The sequence below is a fragment of the Phyllobates terribilis genome, unplaced genomic scaffold (assembly GCF_046119375.1).
Source record: "Phyllobates terribilis strain yellow unplaced genomic scaffold, ASM4611937v1 Scaffold_7656__1_contigs__length_36227, whole genome shotgun sequence".
Classification (NCBI taxonomy): domain Eukaryota; kingdom Metazoa; phylum Chordata; class Amphibia; order Anura; family Dendrobatidae; genus Phyllobates; species Phyllobates terribilis.
This window is the reverse complement of record NW_027370396.1, coordinates 19,249-36,228: the sequence shown is the minus strand read 5'-3', so window position 1 is coordinate 36,228 and position 16,980 is coordinate 19,249. Positions and strand designations below refer to the sequence as shown.

General features: G+C 45.0%; 13 non-coding genes across 13 annotated transcripts; all 13 read right to left on the bottom strand.

Moving 5' to 3' along the window:
* Positions 1–112: 112 nt before the first annotated feature.
* Positions 113–303, bottom strand: LOC141251774 (U2 spliceosomal RNA). Its single transcript, XR_012313390.1, has one exon. It is a non-coding gene; the product is annotated as a U2 spliceosomal RNA (small nuclear RNA).
* Positions 304–1,418: 1,115 nt separating this feature from the next.
* Positions 1,419–1,609, bottom strand: LOC141251773 (U2 spliceosomal RNA). Its single transcript, XR_012313389.1, has one exon. It is a non-coding gene; the product is annotated as a U2 spliceosomal RNA (small nuclear RNA).
* A 1,115-nt stretch (positions 1,610–2,724) lies between these two features.
* Positions 2,725–2,915, bottom strand: LOC141251771 (U2 spliceosomal RNA). The gene has a single exon (XR_012313387.1). It is a non-coding gene; the product is annotated as a U2 spliceosomal RNA (small nuclear RNA).
* Positions 2,916–4,031: 1,116 nt separating this feature from the next.
* On the bottom strand, positions 4,032–4,222 carry LOC141251770 (U2 spliceosomal RNA). Its single transcript, XR_012313385.1, has one exon. It is a non-coding gene; the product is annotated as a U2 spliceosomal RNA (small nuclear RNA).
* Positions 4,223–5,336: 1,114 nt separating this feature from the next.
* LOC141251769 (U2 spliceosomal RNA) lies at positions 5,337–5,527 on the bottom strand. The gene has a single exon (XR_012313384.1). It is a non-coding gene; the product is annotated as a U2 spliceosomal RNA (small nuclear RNA).
* A 1,115-nt stretch (positions 5,528–6,642) lies between these two features.
* On the bottom strand, positions 6,643–6,833 carry LOC141251768 (U2 spliceosomal RNA). The gene has a single exon (XR_012313383.1). It is a non-coding gene; the product is annotated as a U2 spliceosomal RNA (small nuclear RNA).
* A 1,115-nt stretch (positions 6,834–7,948) lies between these two features.
* LOC141251767 (U2 spliceosomal RNA) lies at positions 7,949–8,139 on the bottom strand. Its single transcript, XR_012313382.1, has one exon. It is a non-coding gene; the product is annotated as a U2 spliceosomal RNA (small nuclear RNA).
* Positions 8,140–9,254: 1,115 nt separating this feature from the next.
* Positions 9,255–9,445, bottom strand: LOC141251765 (U2 spliceosomal RNA). Its single transcript, XR_012313381.1, has one exon. It is a non-coding gene; the product is annotated as a U2 spliceosomal RNA (small nuclear RNA).
* Positions 9,446–10,560: 1,115 nt separating this feature from the next.
* Positions 10,561–10,751, bottom strand: LOC141251764 (U2 spliceosomal RNA). Its single transcript, XR_012313380.1, has one exon. It is a non-coding gene; the product is annotated as a U2 spliceosomal RNA (small nuclear RNA).
* A 1,115-nt stretch (positions 10,752–11,866) lies between these two features.
* On the bottom strand, positions 11,867–12,057 carry LOC141251763 (U2 spliceosomal RNA). Its single transcript, XR_012313379.1, has one exon. It is a non-coding gene; the product is annotated as a U2 spliceosomal RNA (small nuclear RNA).
* A 1,115-nt stretch (positions 12,058–13,172) lies between these two features.
* Positions 13,173–13,363, bottom strand: LOC141251762 (U2 spliceosomal RNA). Its single transcript, XR_012313378.1, has one exon. It is a non-coding gene; the product is annotated as a U2 spliceosomal RNA (small nuclear RNA).
* A 1,115-nt stretch (positions 13,364–14,478) lies between these two features.
* LOC141251761 (U2 spliceosomal RNA) lies at positions 14,479–14,669 on the bottom strand. Its single transcript, XR_012313377.1, has one exon. It is a non-coding gene; the product is annotated as a U2 spliceosomal RNA (small nuclear RNA).
* Positions 14,670–15,784: 1,115 nt separating this feature from the next.
* LOC141251759 (U2 spliceosomal RNA) lies at positions 15,785–15,975 on the bottom strand. The gene has a single exon (XR_012313374.1). It is a non-coding gene; the product is annotated as a U2 spliceosomal RNA (small nuclear RNA).
* Positions 15,976–16,980: the final 1,005 nt, after the last annotated feature.

The following is a 16,980-nucleotide window of genomic DNA, read 5'->3' as shown; positions in this document are numbered from 1 at the left end:
AATGAGGAGAAGAAAAGCAGAGCCAAAGAGTCCATCCAAAATCCGACAAACAAGCAAAATGAACAAAAAACATTGAATTCAATTCTTTCTGATTTTAGAAACTGCATTAAAGAAGGGGTGCACCGGTCCTGGAGATACTGCAATACCAGGTCAATGCGTGGAGTGGACAGAGCAAGCTCTTTTTCCATCTCCCTGTTCTAAAAATCCATTTAATATATGGTCCCCAGATAGGGGACGTATCAGATATTAAACTGATAAGAACAGATACTACACTTGATCTTAGCCAAAAGGCCGAGAAGCGATAACCAGAATTGGTTTCAAACTACGGAGCCACCCAAGGATCCTAAAAAGTCCATTTGTGGAGATGAGCTCCTGGACTCCCGTTAAGAAGACATGTTGTCAACCTCTAGATCCCTTACATGCCTGCACTTTTCGGCTTGCTGCTGCTGCAATCCACGCGTTTTAGATCTGCATAACTCCACCTCTTTAAACACAGCACCTTCACCCCCTGCTGTTCCCACCCGCCTCAACACCGTTGGAAGGGAGGAGAACCAATTAAGGCGGGGGGTGGGGTGGAACGAGCAGCTGTCTACCCTTAGCAGGAGGGCTCCTGATTACATACCTCTCCTGCTGCTGCTGCTGCTGGCTGTCCAGCAGCAGACTGAAGGTGGCTGCTGCTGTGCACAGTTATATAAAGGCTCAGAGCCTATTATGACACGCGCAGCCAGCGTTCCATTGCCACATTCCATCTACTGCAGGCAGGATACCTGGCTGGCTGAATGTCGCTGAGAAGCTCACAGAGACCGCCATAAGCAACAGTTTAACAGAATGCCACAGACTAATCAACCAAACTTTTTGGGTTGGGTTCTCTTTTATAGTCTGCAGGCATTAAATGAAAGAAGTCAGTGTTCCAGCAGAAGGAGACAACGTTTCAGAAAAGGCATTGTAGCAAACCAAAAAAGAAATTTTAAGCGCAGCAGTGTAACCAGCGCACATACCTGTTAGCTCGGGTGAGTTTAAAAGGCTGCTGTTGATAACAAGGGCATTTGCTAAATAGATGGTGTGTGTGCAACAATATACTGAAAGGTCAATTATATTGTGCAGCTTATCTCACCACCTGTAGTTATTTAGGTGAAAGCTCCAAAATGCTTGCCTAATATGTCTGTTTATCCAAAAGGAAGTAGAAAGGGAGAGCTAGAAAGATAGCATTGCATCACATTACATGGCAATGCAATGCACAGTTGCTGAAGTTGAACCAAAATGAGCTTGTAATCTGGCTTCTGCAACTTTGAACATGAAAAATCCAATGAGGAGAAGAAAAGCAGAGCCAAAGAGTCCATCCCAAAATCCGACAAACAAGCAAAATGAACAAAAAACATTGAATTCAATTCTTTCTGATTTTAGAAACTGCATTAAAGAAGGGGTGCACCGGTCCTGGAGATACTGCAATACCAGGTCAATGCGTGGAGTGGACAGAGCAAGCTCTTTTTCCATCTCCCTGTTCTAAAAATCCATTTAATATATGGTCCCCAGATAGGGGACGTATCAGATATTAAACTGATAAGAACAGATACTACACTTGATCTTAGCCAAAAGGCCGAGAAGCGATAACCAGAATTGGTTTCAAACTACGGAGCCACCCAAGGATCCTAAAAAGTCCATTTGTGGAGATGAGCTCCTGGACTCCCGTTAAGAAGACATGTTGTCAACCTCTAGATCCCTTACATGCCTGCACTTTTCGGCTTGCTGCTGCTGCAATCCACGCGTTTTAGATCTGCATAACTCCACCTCTTTAAACACAGCACCTTCACCCCCTGCTGTTCCCACCCGCCTCAACACCGTTGGAAGGGAGGAGAACCAATTAAGGCGGGGGGTGGGGTGGAACGAGCAGCTGTCTACCCTTAGCAGGAGGGCTCCTGATTACATACCTCTCCTGCTGCTGCTGCTGCTGGCTGTCCAGCAGCAGACTGAAGGTGGCTGCTGCTGTGCACAGTTATATAAAGGCTCAGAGCCTATTATGACACGCGCAGCCAGCGTTCCATTGCCACATTCCATCTACTGCAGGCAGGATACCTGGCTGGCTGAATGTCGCTGAGAAGCTCACAGAGACCGCCATAAGCAACAGTTTAACAGAATGCCACAGACTAATCAACCAAACTTTTTGGGTTGGGTTCTCTTTTATAGTCTGCAGGCATTAAATGAAAGAAGTCAGTGTTCCAGCAGAAGGAGACAACGTTTCAGAAAAGGCATTGTAGCAAACCAAAAAAGAAATTTTAAGCGCAGCAGTGTAACCAGCGCACATACCTGTTAGCTCGGGTGAGTTTAAAAGGCTGCTGTTGATAACAAGGGCATTTGCTAAATAGATGGTGTGTGTGCAACAATATACTGAAAGGTCAATTATATTGTGCAGCTTATCTCACCACCTGTAGTTATTTAGGTGAAAGCTCCAAAATGCTTGCCTAATATGTCTGTTTATCCAAAAGGAAGTAGAAAGGGAGAGCTAGAAAGATAGCATTGCATCACATTACATGGCAATGCAATGCACAGTTGCTGAAGTTGAACCAAAATGAGCTTGTAATCTGGCTTCTGCAACTTTGAACATGAAAAATCCAATGAGGAGAAGAAAAGCAGAGCCAAAGAGTCCATCCCAAAATCCGACAAACAAGCAAAATGAACAAAAAACATTGAATTCAATTCTTTCTGATTTTAGAAACTGCATTAAAGAAGGGGTGCACCGGTCCTGGAGATACTGCAATACCAGGTCAATGCGTGGAGTGGACAGAGCAAGCTCTTTTTCCATCTCCCTGTTCTAAAAATCCATTTAATATATGGTCCCCAGATAGGGGACGTATCAGATATTAAACTGATAAGAACAGATACTACACTTGATCTTAGCCAAAAGGCCGAGAAGCGATAACCAGAATTGGTTTCAAACTACGGAGCCACCCAAGGATCCTAAAAAGTCCATTTGTGGAGATGAGCTCCTGGACTCCCGTTAAGAAGACATGTTGTCAACCTCTAGATCCCTTACATGCCTGCACTTTTCGGCTTGCTGCTGCTGCAATCCACGCGTTTTAGATCTGCATAACTCCACCTCTTTAAACACAGCACCTTCACCCCCTGCTGTTCCCACCCGCCTCAACACCGTTGGAAGGGAGGAGAACCAATTAAGGCGGGGGGTGGGGTGGAACGAGCAGCTGTCTACCCTTAGCAGGAGGGCTCCTGATTACATACCTCTCCTGCTGCTGCTGCTGCTGGCTGTCCAGCAGCAGACTGAAGGTGGCTGCTGCTGTGCACAGTTATATAAAGGCTCAGAGCCTATTATGACACGCGCAGCCAGCGTTCCATTGCCACATTCCATCTACTGCAGGCAGGATACCTGGCTGGCTGAATGTCGCTGAGAAGCTCACAGAGACCGCCATAAGCAACAGTTTAACAGAATGCCACAGACTAATCAACCAAACTTTTTGGGTTGGGTTCTCTTTTATAGTCTGCAGGCATTAAATGAAAGAAGTCAGTGTTCCAGCAGAAGGAGACAACGTTTCAGAAAAGGCATTGTAGCAAACCAAAAAAGAAATTTTAAGCGCAGCAGTGTAACCAGCGCACATACCTGTTAGCTCGGGTGAGTTTAAAAGGCTGCTGTTGATAACAAGGGCATTTTGCTAAATAGATGGTGTGTGTGCAACAATATACTGAAAGGTCAATTATATTGTGCAGCTTATCTCACCACCTGTAGTTATTTAGGTGAAAGCTCCAAAATGCTTGCCTAATATGTCTGTTTATCCAAAAGGAAGTAGAAAGGGAGAGCTAGAAAGATAGCATTGCATCACATTACATGGCAATGCAATGCACAGTTGCTGAAGTTGAACCAAAATGAGCTTGTAATCTGGCTTCTGCAACTTTGAACATGAAAAATCCAATGAGGAGAAGAAAAGCAGAGCCAAAGAGTCCATCCCAAAATCCGACAAACAAGCAAAATGAACAAAAAACATTGAATTCAATTCTTTCTGATTTTAGAAACTGCATTAAAGAAGGGGTGCACCGGTCCTGGAGATACTGCAATACCAGGTCAATGCGTGGAGTGGACAGAGCAAGCTCTTTTTCCATCTCCCTGTTCTAAAAATCCATTTAATATATGGTCCCCAGATAGGGGACGTATCAGATATTAAACTGATAAGAACAGATACTACACTTGATCTTAGCCAAAAGGCCGAGAAGCGATAACCAGAATTGGTTTCAAACTACGGAGCCACCCAAGGATCCTAAAAGTCCATTTGTGGAGATGAGCTCCTGGACTCCCGTTAAGAAGACATGTTGTCAACCTCTAGATCCCTTACATGCCTGCACTTTTCGGCTTGCTGCTGCTGCAATCCACGCGTTTTAGATCTGCATAACTCCACCTCTTTAAACACAGCACCTTCACCCCCTGCTGTTCCCACCCGCCTCAACACCGTTGGAAGGGAGGAGAACCAATTAAGGCGGGGGGTGGGGTGGAACGAGCAGCTGTCTACCCTTAGCAGGAGGGCTCCTGATTACATACCTCTCCTGCTGCTGCTGCTGCTGGCTGTCCAGCAGCAGACTGAAGGTGGCTGCTGCTGTGCACAGTTATATAAAGGCTCAGAGCCTATTATGACACGCGCAGCCAGCGTTCCATTGCCACATTCCATCTACTGCAGGCAGGATACCTGGCTGGCTGAATGTCGCTGAGAAGCTCACAGAGACCGCCATAAGCAACAGTTTAACAGAATGCCACAGACTAATCAACCAAACTTTTTGGGTTGGGTTCTCTTTTATAGTCTGCAGGCATTAAATGAAAGAAGTCAGTGTTCCAGCAGAAGGAGACAACGTTTCAGAAAAGGCATTGTAGCAAACCAAAAAAGAAATTTTAAGCGCAGCAGTGTAACCAGCGCACATACCTGTTAGCTCGGGTGAGTTTAAAAGGCTGCTGTTGATAACAAGGGCATTTGCTAAATAGATGGTGTGTGTGCAACAATATACTGAAAGGTCAATTATATTGTGCAGCTTATCTCACCACCTGTAGTTATTTAGGTGAAAGCTCCAAAATGCTTGCCTAATATGTCTGTTTATCCAAAAGGAAGTAGAAAGGGAGAGCTAGAAAGATAGCATTGCATCACATTACATGGCAATGCAATGCACAGTTGCTGAAGTTGAACCAAAATGAGCTTGTAATCTGGCTTCTGCAACTTTGAACATGAAAAATCCAATGAGGAGAAGAAAAGCAGAGCCAAAGAGTCCATCCCAAAATCCGACAAACAAGCAAAATGAACAAAAAACATTGAATTCAATTCTTTCTGATTTTAGAAACTGCATTAAAGAAGGGGTGCACCGGTCCTGGAGATACTGCAATACCAGGTCAATGCGTGGAGTGGACAGAGCAAGCTCTTTTTCCATCTCCCTGTTCTAAAAATCCATTTAATATATGGTCCCCAGATAGGGGACGTATCAGATATTAAACTGATAAGAACAGATACTACACTTGATCTTAGCCAAAAGGCCGAGAAGCGATAACCAGAATTGGTTTCAAACTACGGAGCCACCCAAGGATCCTAAAAAGTCCATTTGTGGAGATGAGCTCCTGGACTCCCGTTAAGAAGACATGTTGTCAACCTCTAGATCCCTTACATGCCTGCACTTTTCGGCTTGCTGCTGCTGCAATCCACGCGTTTTAGATCTGCATAACTCCACCTCTTTAAACACAGCACCTTCACCCCCTGCTGTTCCCACCCGCCTCAACACCGTTGGAAGGGAGGAGAACCAATTAAGGCGGGGGGTGGGGTGGAACGAGCAGCTGTCTACCCTTAGCAGGAGGGCTCCTGATTACATACCTCTCCTGCTGCTGCTGCTGCTGGCTGTCCAGCAGCAGACTGAAGGTGGCTGCTGCTGTGCACAGTTATATAAAGGCTCAGAGCCTATTATGACACGCGCAGCCAGCGTTCCATTGCCACATTCCATCTACTGCAGGCAGGATACCTGGCTGGCTGAATGTCGCTGAGAAGCTCACAGAGACCGCCATAAGCAACAGTTTAACAGAATGCCACAGACTAATCAACCAAACTTTTTGGGTTGGGTTCTCTTTTATAGTCTGCAGGCATTAAATGAAAGAAGTCAGTGTTCCAGCAGAAGGAGACAACGTTTCAGAAAAGGCATTGTAGCAAACCAAAAAAGAAATTTTAAGCGCAGCAGTGTAACCAGCGCACATACCTGTTAGCTCGGGTGAGTTTAAAAGGCTGCTGTTGATAACAAGGGCATTTGCTAAATAGATGGTGTGTGTGCAACAATATACTGAAAGGTCAATTATATTGTGCAGCTTATCTCACCACCTGTAGTTATTTAGGTGAAAGCTCCAAAATGCTTGCCTAATATGTCTGTTTATCCAAAAGGAAGTAGAAAGGGAGAGCTAGAAAGATAGCATTGCATCACATTACATGGCAATGCAATGCACAGTTGCTGAAGTTGAACCAAAATGAGCTTGTAATCTGGCTTCTGCAACTTTGAACATGAAAAATCCAATGAGGAGAAGAAAAGCAGAGCCAAAGAGTCCATCCCAAAATCCGACAAACAAGCAAAATGAACAAAAAACATTGAATTCAATTCTTTCTGATTTTAGAAACTGCATTAAAGAAGGGGTGCACCGGTCCTGGAGATACTGCAATACCAGGTCAATGCGTGGAGTGGACAGAGCAAGCTCTTTTTCCATCTCCCTGTTCTAAAAATCCATTTAATATATGGTCCCCAGATAGGGGACGTATCAGATATTAAACTGATAAGAACAGATACTACACTTGATCTTAGCCAAAAGGCCGAGAAGCGATAACCAGAATTGGTTTCAAACTACGGAGCCACCCAAGGATCCTAAAAAGTCCATTTGTGGAGATGAGCTCCTGGACTCCCGTTAAGAAGACATGTTGTCAACCTCTAGATCCCTTACATGCCTGCACTTTTCGGCTTGCTGCTGCTGCAATCCACGCGTTTTAGATCTGCATAACTCCACCTCTTTAAACACAGCACCTTCACCCCCTGCTGTTCCCACCCGCCTCAACACCGTTGGAAGGGAGGAGAACCAATTAAGGCGGGGGGTGGGGTGGAACGAGCAGCTGTCTACCCTTAGCAGGAGGGCTCCTGATTACATACCTCTCCTGCTGCTGCTGCTGCTGGCTGTCCAGCAGCAGACTGAAGGTGGCTGCTGCTGTGCACAGTTATATAAAGGCTCAGAGCCTATTATGACACGCGCAGCCAGCGTTCCATTGCCACATTCCATCTACTGCAGGCAGGATACCTGGCTGGCTGAATGTCGCTGAGAAGCTCACAGAGACCGCCATAAGCAACAGTTTAACAGAATGCCACAGACTAATCAACCAAACTTTTTGGGTTGGGTTCTCTTTTATAGTCTGCAGGCATTAAATGAAAGAAGTCAGTGTTCCAGCAGAAGGAGACAACGTTTCAGAAAAGGCATTGTAGCAAACCAAAAAAGAAATTTTAAGCGCAGCAGTGTAACCAGCGCACATACCTGTTAGCTCGGGTGAGTTTAAAAGGCTGCTGTTGATAACAAGGGCATTTGCTAAATAGATGGTGTGTGTGCAACAATATACTGAAAGGTCAATTATATTGTGCAGCTTATCTCACCACCTGTAGTTATTTAGGTGAAAGCTCCAAAATGCTTGCCTAATATGTCTGTTTATCCAAAAGGAAGTAGAAAGGGAGAGCTAGAAAGATAGCATTGCATCACATTACATGGCAATGCAATGCACAGTTGCTGAAGTTGAACCAAAATGAGCTTGTAATCTGGCTTCTGCAACTTTGAACATGAAAAATCCAATGAGGAGAAGAAAAGCAGAGCCAAAGAGTCCATCCCAAAATCCGACAAACAAGCAAAATGAACAAAAAACATTGAATTCAATTCTTTCTGATTTTAGAAACTGCATTAAAGAAGGGGTGCACCGGTCCTGGAGATACTGCAATACCAGGTCAATGCGTGGAGTGGACAGAGCAAGCTCTTTTTCCATCTCCCTGTTCTAAAAATCCATTTAATATATGGTCCCCAGATAGGGGACGTATCAGATATTAAACTGATAAGAACAGATACTACACTTGATCTTAGCCAAAAGGCCGAGAAGCGATAACCAGAATTGGTTTCAAACTACGGAGCCACCCAAGGATCCTAAAAAGTCCATTTGTGGAGATGAGCTCCTGGACTCCCGTTAAGAAGACATGTTGTCAACCTCTAGATCCCTTACATGCCTGCACTTTTCGGCTTGCTGCTGCTGCAATCCACGCGTTTTAGATCTGCATAACTCCACCTCTTTAAACACAGCACCTTCACCCCCTGCTGTTCCCACCCGCCTCAACACCGTTGGAAGGGAGGAGAACCAATTAAGGCGGGGGGTGGGGTGGAACGAGCAGCTGTCTACCCTTAGCAGGAGGGCTCCTGATTACATACCTCTCCTGCTGCTGCTGCTGCTGGCTGTCCAGCAGCAGACTGAAGGTGGCTGCTGCTGTGCACAGTTATATAAAGGCTCAGAGCCTATTATGACACGCGCAGCCAGCGTTCCATTGCCACATTCCATCTACTGCAGGCAGGATACCTGGCTGGCTGAATGTCGCTGAGAAGCTCACAGAGACCGCCATAAGCAACAGTTTAACAGAATGCCACAGACTAATCAACCAAACTTTTTGGGTTGGGTTCTCTTTTATAGTCTGCAGGCATTAAATGAAAGAAGTCAGTGTTCCAGCAGAAGGAGACAACGTTTCAGAAAAGGCATTGTAGCAAACCAAAAAAGAAATTTTAAGCGCAGCAGTGTAACCAGCGCACATACCTGTTAGCTCGGGTGAGTTTAAAAGGCTGCTGTTGATAACAAGGGCATTTGCTAAATAGATGGTGTGTGTGCAACAATATACTGAAAGGTCAATTATATTGTGCAGCTTATCTCACCACCTGTAGTTATTTAGGTGAAAGCTCCAAAATGCTTGCCTAATATGTCTGTTTATCCAAAAGGAAGTAGAAAGGGAGAGCTAGAAAGATAGCATTGCATCACATTACATGGCAATGCAATGCACAGTTGCTGAAGTTGAACCAAAATGAGCTTGTAATCTGGCTTCTGCAACTTTGAACATGAAAAATCCAATGAGGAGAAGAAAAGCAGAGCCAAAGAGTCCATCCCAAAATCCGACAAACAAGCAAAATGAACAAAAAACATTGAATTCAATTCTTTCTGATTTTAGAAACTGCATTAAAGAAGGGGTGCACCGGTCCTGGAGATACTGCAATACCAGGTCAATGCGTGGAGTGGACAGAGCAAGCTCTTTTTCCATCTCCCTGTTCTAAAAATCCATTTAATATATGGTCCCCAGATAGGGGACGTATCAGATATTAAACTGATAAGAACAGATACTACACTTGATCTTAGCCAAAAGGCCGAGAAGCGATAACCAGAATTGGTTTCAAACTACGGAGCCACCCAAGGATCCTAAAAAGTCCATTTGTGGAGATGAGCTCCTGGACTCCCGTTAAGAAGACATGTTGTCAACCTCTAGATCCCTTACATGCCTGCACTTTTCGGCTTGCTGCTGCTGCAATCCACGCGTTTTAGATCTGCATAACTCCACCTCTTTAAACACAGCACCTTCACCCCCTGCTGTTCCCACCCGCCTCAACACCGTTGGAAGGGAGGAGAACCAATTAAGGCGGGGGGTGGGGTGGAACGAGCAGCTGTCTACCCTTAGCAGGAGGGCTCCTGATTACATACCTCTCCTGCTGCTGCTGCTGCTGGCTGTCCAGCAGCAGACTGAAGGTGGCTGCTGCTGTGCACAGTTATATAAAGGCTCAGAGCCTATTATGACACGCGCAGCCAGCGTTCCATTGCCACATTCCATCTACTGCAGGCAGGATACCTGGCTGGCTGAATGTCGCTGAGAAGCTCACAGAGACCGCCATAAGCAACAGTTTAACAGAATGCCACAGACTAATCAACCAAACTTTTTGGGTTGGGTTCTCTTTTATAGTCTGCAGGCATTAAATGAAAGAAGTCAGTGTTCCAGCAGAAGGAGACAACGTTTCAGAAAAGGCATTGTAGCAAACCAAAAAAGAAATTTTAAGCGCAGCAGTGTAACCAGCGCACATACCTGTTAGCTCGGGTGAGTTTAAAAGGCTGCTGTTGATAACAAGGGCATTTGCTAAATAGATGGTGTGTGTGCAACAATATACTGAAAGGTCAATTATATTGTGCAGCTTATCTCACCACCTGTAGTTATTTAGGTGAAAGCTCCAAAATGCTTGCCTAATATGTCTGTTTATCCAAAAGGAAGTAGAAAGGGAGAGCTAGAAAGATAGCATTGCATCACATTACATGGCAATGCAATGCACAGTTGCTGAAGTTGAACCAAAATGAGCTTGTAATCTGGCTTCTGCAACTTTGAACATGAAAAATCCAATGAGGAGAAGAAAAGCAGAGCCAAAGAGTCCATCCCAAAATCCGACAAACAAGCAAAATGAACAAAAAACATTGAATTCAATTCTTTCTGATTTTAGAAACTGCATTAAAGAAGGGGTGCACCGGTCCTGGAGATACTGCAATACCAGGTCAATGCGTGGAGTGGACAGAGCAAGCTCTTTTTCCATCTCCCTGTTCTAAAAATCCATTTAATATATGGTCCCCAGATAGGGGACGTATCAGATATTAAACTGATAAGAACAGATACTACACTTGATCTTAGCCAAAAGGCCGAGAAGCGATAACCAGAATTGGTTTCAAACTACGGAGCCACCCAAGGATCCTAAAAAGTCCATTTGTGGAGATGAGCTCCTGGACTCCCGTTAAGAAGACATGTTGTCAACCTCTAGATCCCTTACATGCCTGCACTTTTCGGCTTGCTGCTGCTGCAATCCACGCGTTTTAGATCTGCATAACTCCACCTCTTTAAACACAGCACCTTCACCCCCTGCTGTTCCCACCCGCCTCAACACCGTTGGAAGGGAGGAGAACCAATTAAGGCGGGGGGTGGGGTGGAACGAGCAGCTGTCTACCCTTAGCAGGAGGGCTCCTGATTACATACCTCTCCTGCTGCTGCTGCTGCTGGCTGTCCAGCAGCAGACTGAAGGTGGCTGCTGCTGTGCACAGTTATATAAAGGCTCAGAGCCTATTATGACACGCGCAGCCAGCGTTCCATTGCCACATTCCATCTACTGCAGGCAGGATACCTGGCTGGCTGAATGTCGCTGAGAAGCTCACAGAGACCGCCATAAGCAACAGTTTAACAGAATGCCACAGACTAATCAACCAAACTTTTTGGGTTGGGTTCTCTTTTATAGTCTGCAGGCATTAAATGAAAGAAGTCAGTGTTCCAGCAGAAGGAGACAACGTTTCAGAAAAGGCATTGTAGCAAACCAAAAAAGAAATTTTAAGCGCAGCAGTGTAACCAGCGCACATACCTGTTAGCTCGGGTGAGTTTAAAAGGCTGCTGTTGATAACAAGGGCATTTGCTAAATAGATGGTGTGTGTGCAACAATATACTGAAAGGTCAATTATATTGTGCAGCTTATCTCACCACCTGTAGTTATTTAGGTGAAAGCTCCAAAATGCTTGCCTAATATGTCTGTTTATCCAAAAGGAAGTAGAAAGGGAGAGCTAGAAAGATAGCATTGCATCACATTACATGGCAATGCAATGCACAGTTGCTGAAGTTGAACCAAAATGAGCTTGTAATCTGGCTTCTGCAACTTTGAACATGAAAAATCCAATGAGGAGAAGAAAAGCAGAGCCAAAGAGTCCATCCCAAAATCCGACAAACAAGCAAAATGAACAAAAAACATTGAATTCAATTCTTTCTGATTTTAGAAACTGCATTAAAGAAGGGGTGCACCGGTCCTGGAGATACTGCAATACCAGGTCAATGCGTGGAGTGGACAGAGCAAGCTCTTTTTCCATCTCCCTGTTCTAAAAATCCATTTAATATATGGTCCCCAGATAGGGGACGTATCAGATATTAAACTGATAAGAACAGATACTACACTTGATCTTAGCCAAAAGGCCGAGAAGCGATAACCAGAATTGGTTTCAAACTACGGAGCCACCCAAGGATCCTAAAAAGTCCATTTGTGGAGATGAGCTCCTGGACTCCCGTTAAGAAGACATGTTGTCAACCTCTAGATCCCTTACATGCCTGCACTTTTCGGCTTGCTGCTGCTGCAATCCACGCGTTTTAGATCTGCATAACTCCACCTCTTTAAACACAGCACCTTCACCCCCTGCTGTTCCCACCCGCCTCAACACCGTTGGAAGGGAGGAGAACCAATTAAGGCGGGGGGTGGGGTGGAACGAGCAGCTGTCTACCCTTAGCAGGAGGGCTCCTGATTACATACCTCTCCTGCTGCTGCTGCTGCTGGCTGTCCAGCAGCAGACTGAAGGTGGCTGCTGCTGTGCACAGTTATATAAAGGCTCAGAGCCTATTATGACACGCGCAGCCAGCGTTCCATTGCCACATTCCATCTACTGCAGGCAGGATACCTGGCTGGCTGAATGTCGCTGAGAAGCTCACAGAGACCGCCATAAGCAACAGTTTAACAGAATGCCACAGACTAATCAACCAAACTTTTTGGGTTGGGTTCTCTTTTATAGTCTGCAGGCATTAAATGAAAGAAGTCAGTGTTCCAGCAGAAGGAGACAACGTTTCAGAAAAGGCATTGTAGCAAACCAAAAAAGAAATTTTAAGCGCAGCAGTGTAACCAGCGCACATACCTGTTAGCTCGGGTGAGTTTAAAAGGCTGCTGTTGATAACAAGGGCATTTGCTAAATAGATGGTGTGTGTGCAACAATATACTGAAAGGTCAATTATATTGTGCAGCTTATCTCACCACCTGTAGTTATTTAGGTGAAAGCTCCAAAATGCTTGCCTAATATGTCTGTTTATCCAAAAGGAAGTAGAAAGGGAGAGCTAGAAAGATAGCATTGCATCACATTACATGGCAATGCAATGCACAGTTGCTGAAGTTGAACCAAAATGAGCTTGTAATCTGGCTTCTGCAACTTTGAACATGAAAAATCCAATGAGGAGAAGAAAAGCAGAGCCAAAGAGTCCATCCCAAAATCCGACAAACAAGCAAAATGAACAAAAAACATTGAATTCAATTCTTTCTGATTTTAGAAACTGCATTAAAGAAGGGGTGCACCGGTCCTGGAGATACTGCAATACCAGGTCAATGCGTGGAGTGGACAGAGCAAGCTCTTTTTCCATCTCCCTGTTCTAAAAATCCATTTAATATATGGTCCCCAGATAGGGGACGTATCAGATATTAAACTGATAAGAACAGATACTACACTTGATCTTAGCCAAAAGGCCGAGAAGCGATAACCAGAATTGGTTTCAAACTACGGAGCCACCCAAGGATCCTAAAAAGTCCATTTGTGGAGATGAGCTCCTGGACTCCCGTTAAGAAGACATGTTGTCAACCTCTAGATCCCTTACATGCCTGCACTTTTCGGCTTGCTGCTGCTGCAATCCACGCGTTTTAGATCTGCATAACTCCACCTCTTTAAACACAGCACCTTCACCCCCTGCTGTTCCCACCCGCCTCAACACCGTTGGAAGGGAGGAGAACCAATTAAGGCGGGGGGTGGGGTGGAACGAGCAGCTGTCTACCCTTAGCAGGAGGGCTCCTGATTACATACCTCTCCTGCTGCTGCTGCTGCTGGCTGTCCAGCAGCAGACTGAAGGTGGCTGCTGCTGTGCACAGTTATATAAAGGCTCAGAGCCTATTATGACACGCGCAGCCAGCGTTCCATTGCCACATTCCATCTACTGCAGGCAGGATACCTGGCTGGCTGAATGTCGCTGAGAAGCTCACAGAGACCGCCATAAGCAACAGTTTAACAGAATGCCACAGACTAATCAACCAAACTTTTTGGGTTGGGTTCTCTTTTATAGTCTGCAGGCATTAAATGAAAGAAGTCAGTGTTCCAGCAGAAGGAGACAACGTTTCAGAAAAGGCATTGTAGCAAACCAAAAAAGAAATTTTAAGCGCAGCAGTGTAACCAGCGCACATACCTGTTAGCTCGGGTGAGTTTAAAAGGCTGCTGTTGATAACAAGGGCATTTGCTAAATAGATGGTGTGTGTGCAACAATATACTGAAAGGTCAATTATATTGTGCAGCTTATCTCACCACCTGTAGTTATTTAGGTGAAAGCTCCAAAATGCTTGCCTAATATGTCTGTTTATCCAAAAGGAAGTAGAAAGGGAGAGCTAGAAAGATAGCATTGCATCACATTACATGGCAATGCAATGCACAGTTGCTGAAGTTGAACCAAAATGAGCTTGTAATCTGGCTTCTGCAACTTTGAACATGAAAAATCCAATGAGGAGAAGAAAAGCAGAGCCAAAGAGTCCATCCCAAAATCCGACAAACAAGCAAAATGAACAAAAAACATTGAATTCAATTCTTTCTGATTTTAGAAACTGCATTAAAGAAGGGGTGCACCGGTCCTGGAGATACTGCAATACCAGGTCAATGCGTGGAGTGGACAGAGCAAGCTCTTTTTCCATCTCCCTGTTCTAAAAATCCATTTAATATATGGTCCCCAGATAGGGGACGTATCAGATATTAAACTGATAAGAACAGATACTACACTTGATCTTAGCCAAAAGGCCGAGAAGCGATAACCAGAATTGGTTTCAAACTACGGAGCCACCCAAGGATCCTAAAAAGTCCATTTGTGGAGATGAGCTCCTGGACTCCCGTTAAGAAGACATGTTGTCAACCTCTAGATCCCTTACATGCCTGCACTTTTCGGCTTGCTGCTGCTGCAATCCACGCGTTTTAGATCTGCATAACTCCACCTCTTTAAACACAGCACCTTCACCCCCTGCTGTTCCCACCCGCCTCAACACCGTTGGAAGGGAGGAGAACCAATTAAGGCGGGGGGTGGGGTGGAACGAGCAGCTGTCTACCCTTAGCAGGAGGGCTCCTGATTACATACCTCTCCTGCTGCTGCTGCTGCTGGCTGTCCAGCAGCAGACTGAAGGTGGCTGCTGCTGTGCACAGTTATATAAAGGCTCAGAGCCTATTATGACACGCGCAGCCAGCGTTCCATTGCCACATTCCATCTACTGCAGGCAGGATACCTGGCTGGCTGAATGTCGCTGAGAAGCTCACAGAGACCGCCATAAGCAACAGTTTAACAGAATGCCACAGACTAATCAACCAAACTTTTTGGGTTGGGTTCTCTTTTATAGTCTGCAGGCATTAAATGAAAGAAGTCAGTGTTCCAGCAGAAGGAGACAACGTTTCAGAAAAGGCATTGTAGCAAACCAAAAAAGAAATTTTAAGCGCAGCAGTGTAACCAGCGCACATACCTGTTAGCTCGGGTGAGTTTAAAAGGCTGCTGTTGATAACAAGGGCATTTGCTAAATAGATGGTGTGTGTGCAACAATATACTGAAAGGTCAATTATATTGTGCAGCTTATCTCACCACCTGTAGTTATTTAGGTGAAAGCTCCAAAATGCTTGCCTAATATGTCTGTTTATCCAAAAGGAAGTAGAAAGGGAGAGCTAGAAAGATAGCATTGCATCACATTACATGGCAATGCAATGCACAGTTGCTGAAGTTGAACCAAAATGAGCTTGTAATCTGGCTTCTGCAACTTTGAACATGAAAAATCCAATGAGGAGAAGAAAAGCAGAGCCAAAGAGTCCATCCCAAAATCCGACAAACAAGCAAAATGAACAAAAAACATTGAATTCAATTCTTTCTGATTTTAGAAACTGCATTAAAGAAGGGGTGCACCGGTCCTGGAGATACTGCAATACCAGGTCAATGCGTGGAGTGGACAGAGCAAGCTCTTTTTCCATCTCCCTGTTCTAAAAATCCATTTAATATATGGTCCCCAGATAGGGGACGTATCAGATATTAAACTGATAAGAACAGATACTACACTTGATCTTAGCCAAAAGGCCGAGAAGCGATAACCAGAATTGGTTTCAAACTACGGAGCCACCCAAGGATCCTAAAAAGTCCATTTGTGGAGATGAGCTCCTGGACTCCCGTTAAGAAGACATGTTGTCAACCTCTAGATCCCTTACATGCCTGCACTTTTCGGCTTGCTGCTGCTGCAATCCACGCGTTTTAGATCTGCATAACTCCACCTCTTTAAACACAGCACCTTCACCCCCTGCTGTTCCCACCCGCCTCAACACCGTTGGAAGGGAGGAGAACCAATTAAGGCGGGGGGTGGGGTGGAACGAGCAGCTGTCTACCCTTAGCAGGAGGGCTCCTGATTACATACCTCTCCTGCTGCTGCTGCTGCTGGCTGTCCAGCAGCAGACTGAAGGTGGCTGCTGCTGTGCACAGTTATATAAAGGCTCAGAGCCTATTATGACACGCGCAGCCAGCGTTCCATTGCCACATTCCATCTACTGCAGGCAGGATACCTGGCTGGCTGAATGTCGCTGAGAAGCTCACAGAGACCGCCATAAGCAACAGTTTAACAGAATGCCACAGACTAATCAACCAAACTTTTTGGGTTGGGTTCTCTTTTATAGTCTGCAGGCATTAAATGAAAGAAGTCAGTGTTCCAGCAGAAGGAGACAACGTTTCAGAAAAGGCATTGTAGCAAACCAAAAAAGAAATTTTAAGCGCAGCAGTGTAACCAGCGCACATACCTGTTAGCTCGGGTGAGTTTAAAAGGCTGCTGTTGATAACAAGGGCATTTGCTAAATAGATGGTGTGTGTGCAACAATATACTGAAAGGTCAATTATATTGTGCAGCTTATCTCACCACCTGTAGTTATTTAGGTGAAAGCTCCAAAATGCTTGCCTAATATGTCTGTTTATCCAAAAGGAAGTAGAAAGGGAGAGCTAGAAAGATAGCATTGCATCACATTACATGGCAATGCAATGCACAGTTGCTGAAGTTGAACCAAAATGAGCTTGTAATCTGGCTTCTGCAACTTTGAACATGAAAAATCCAAT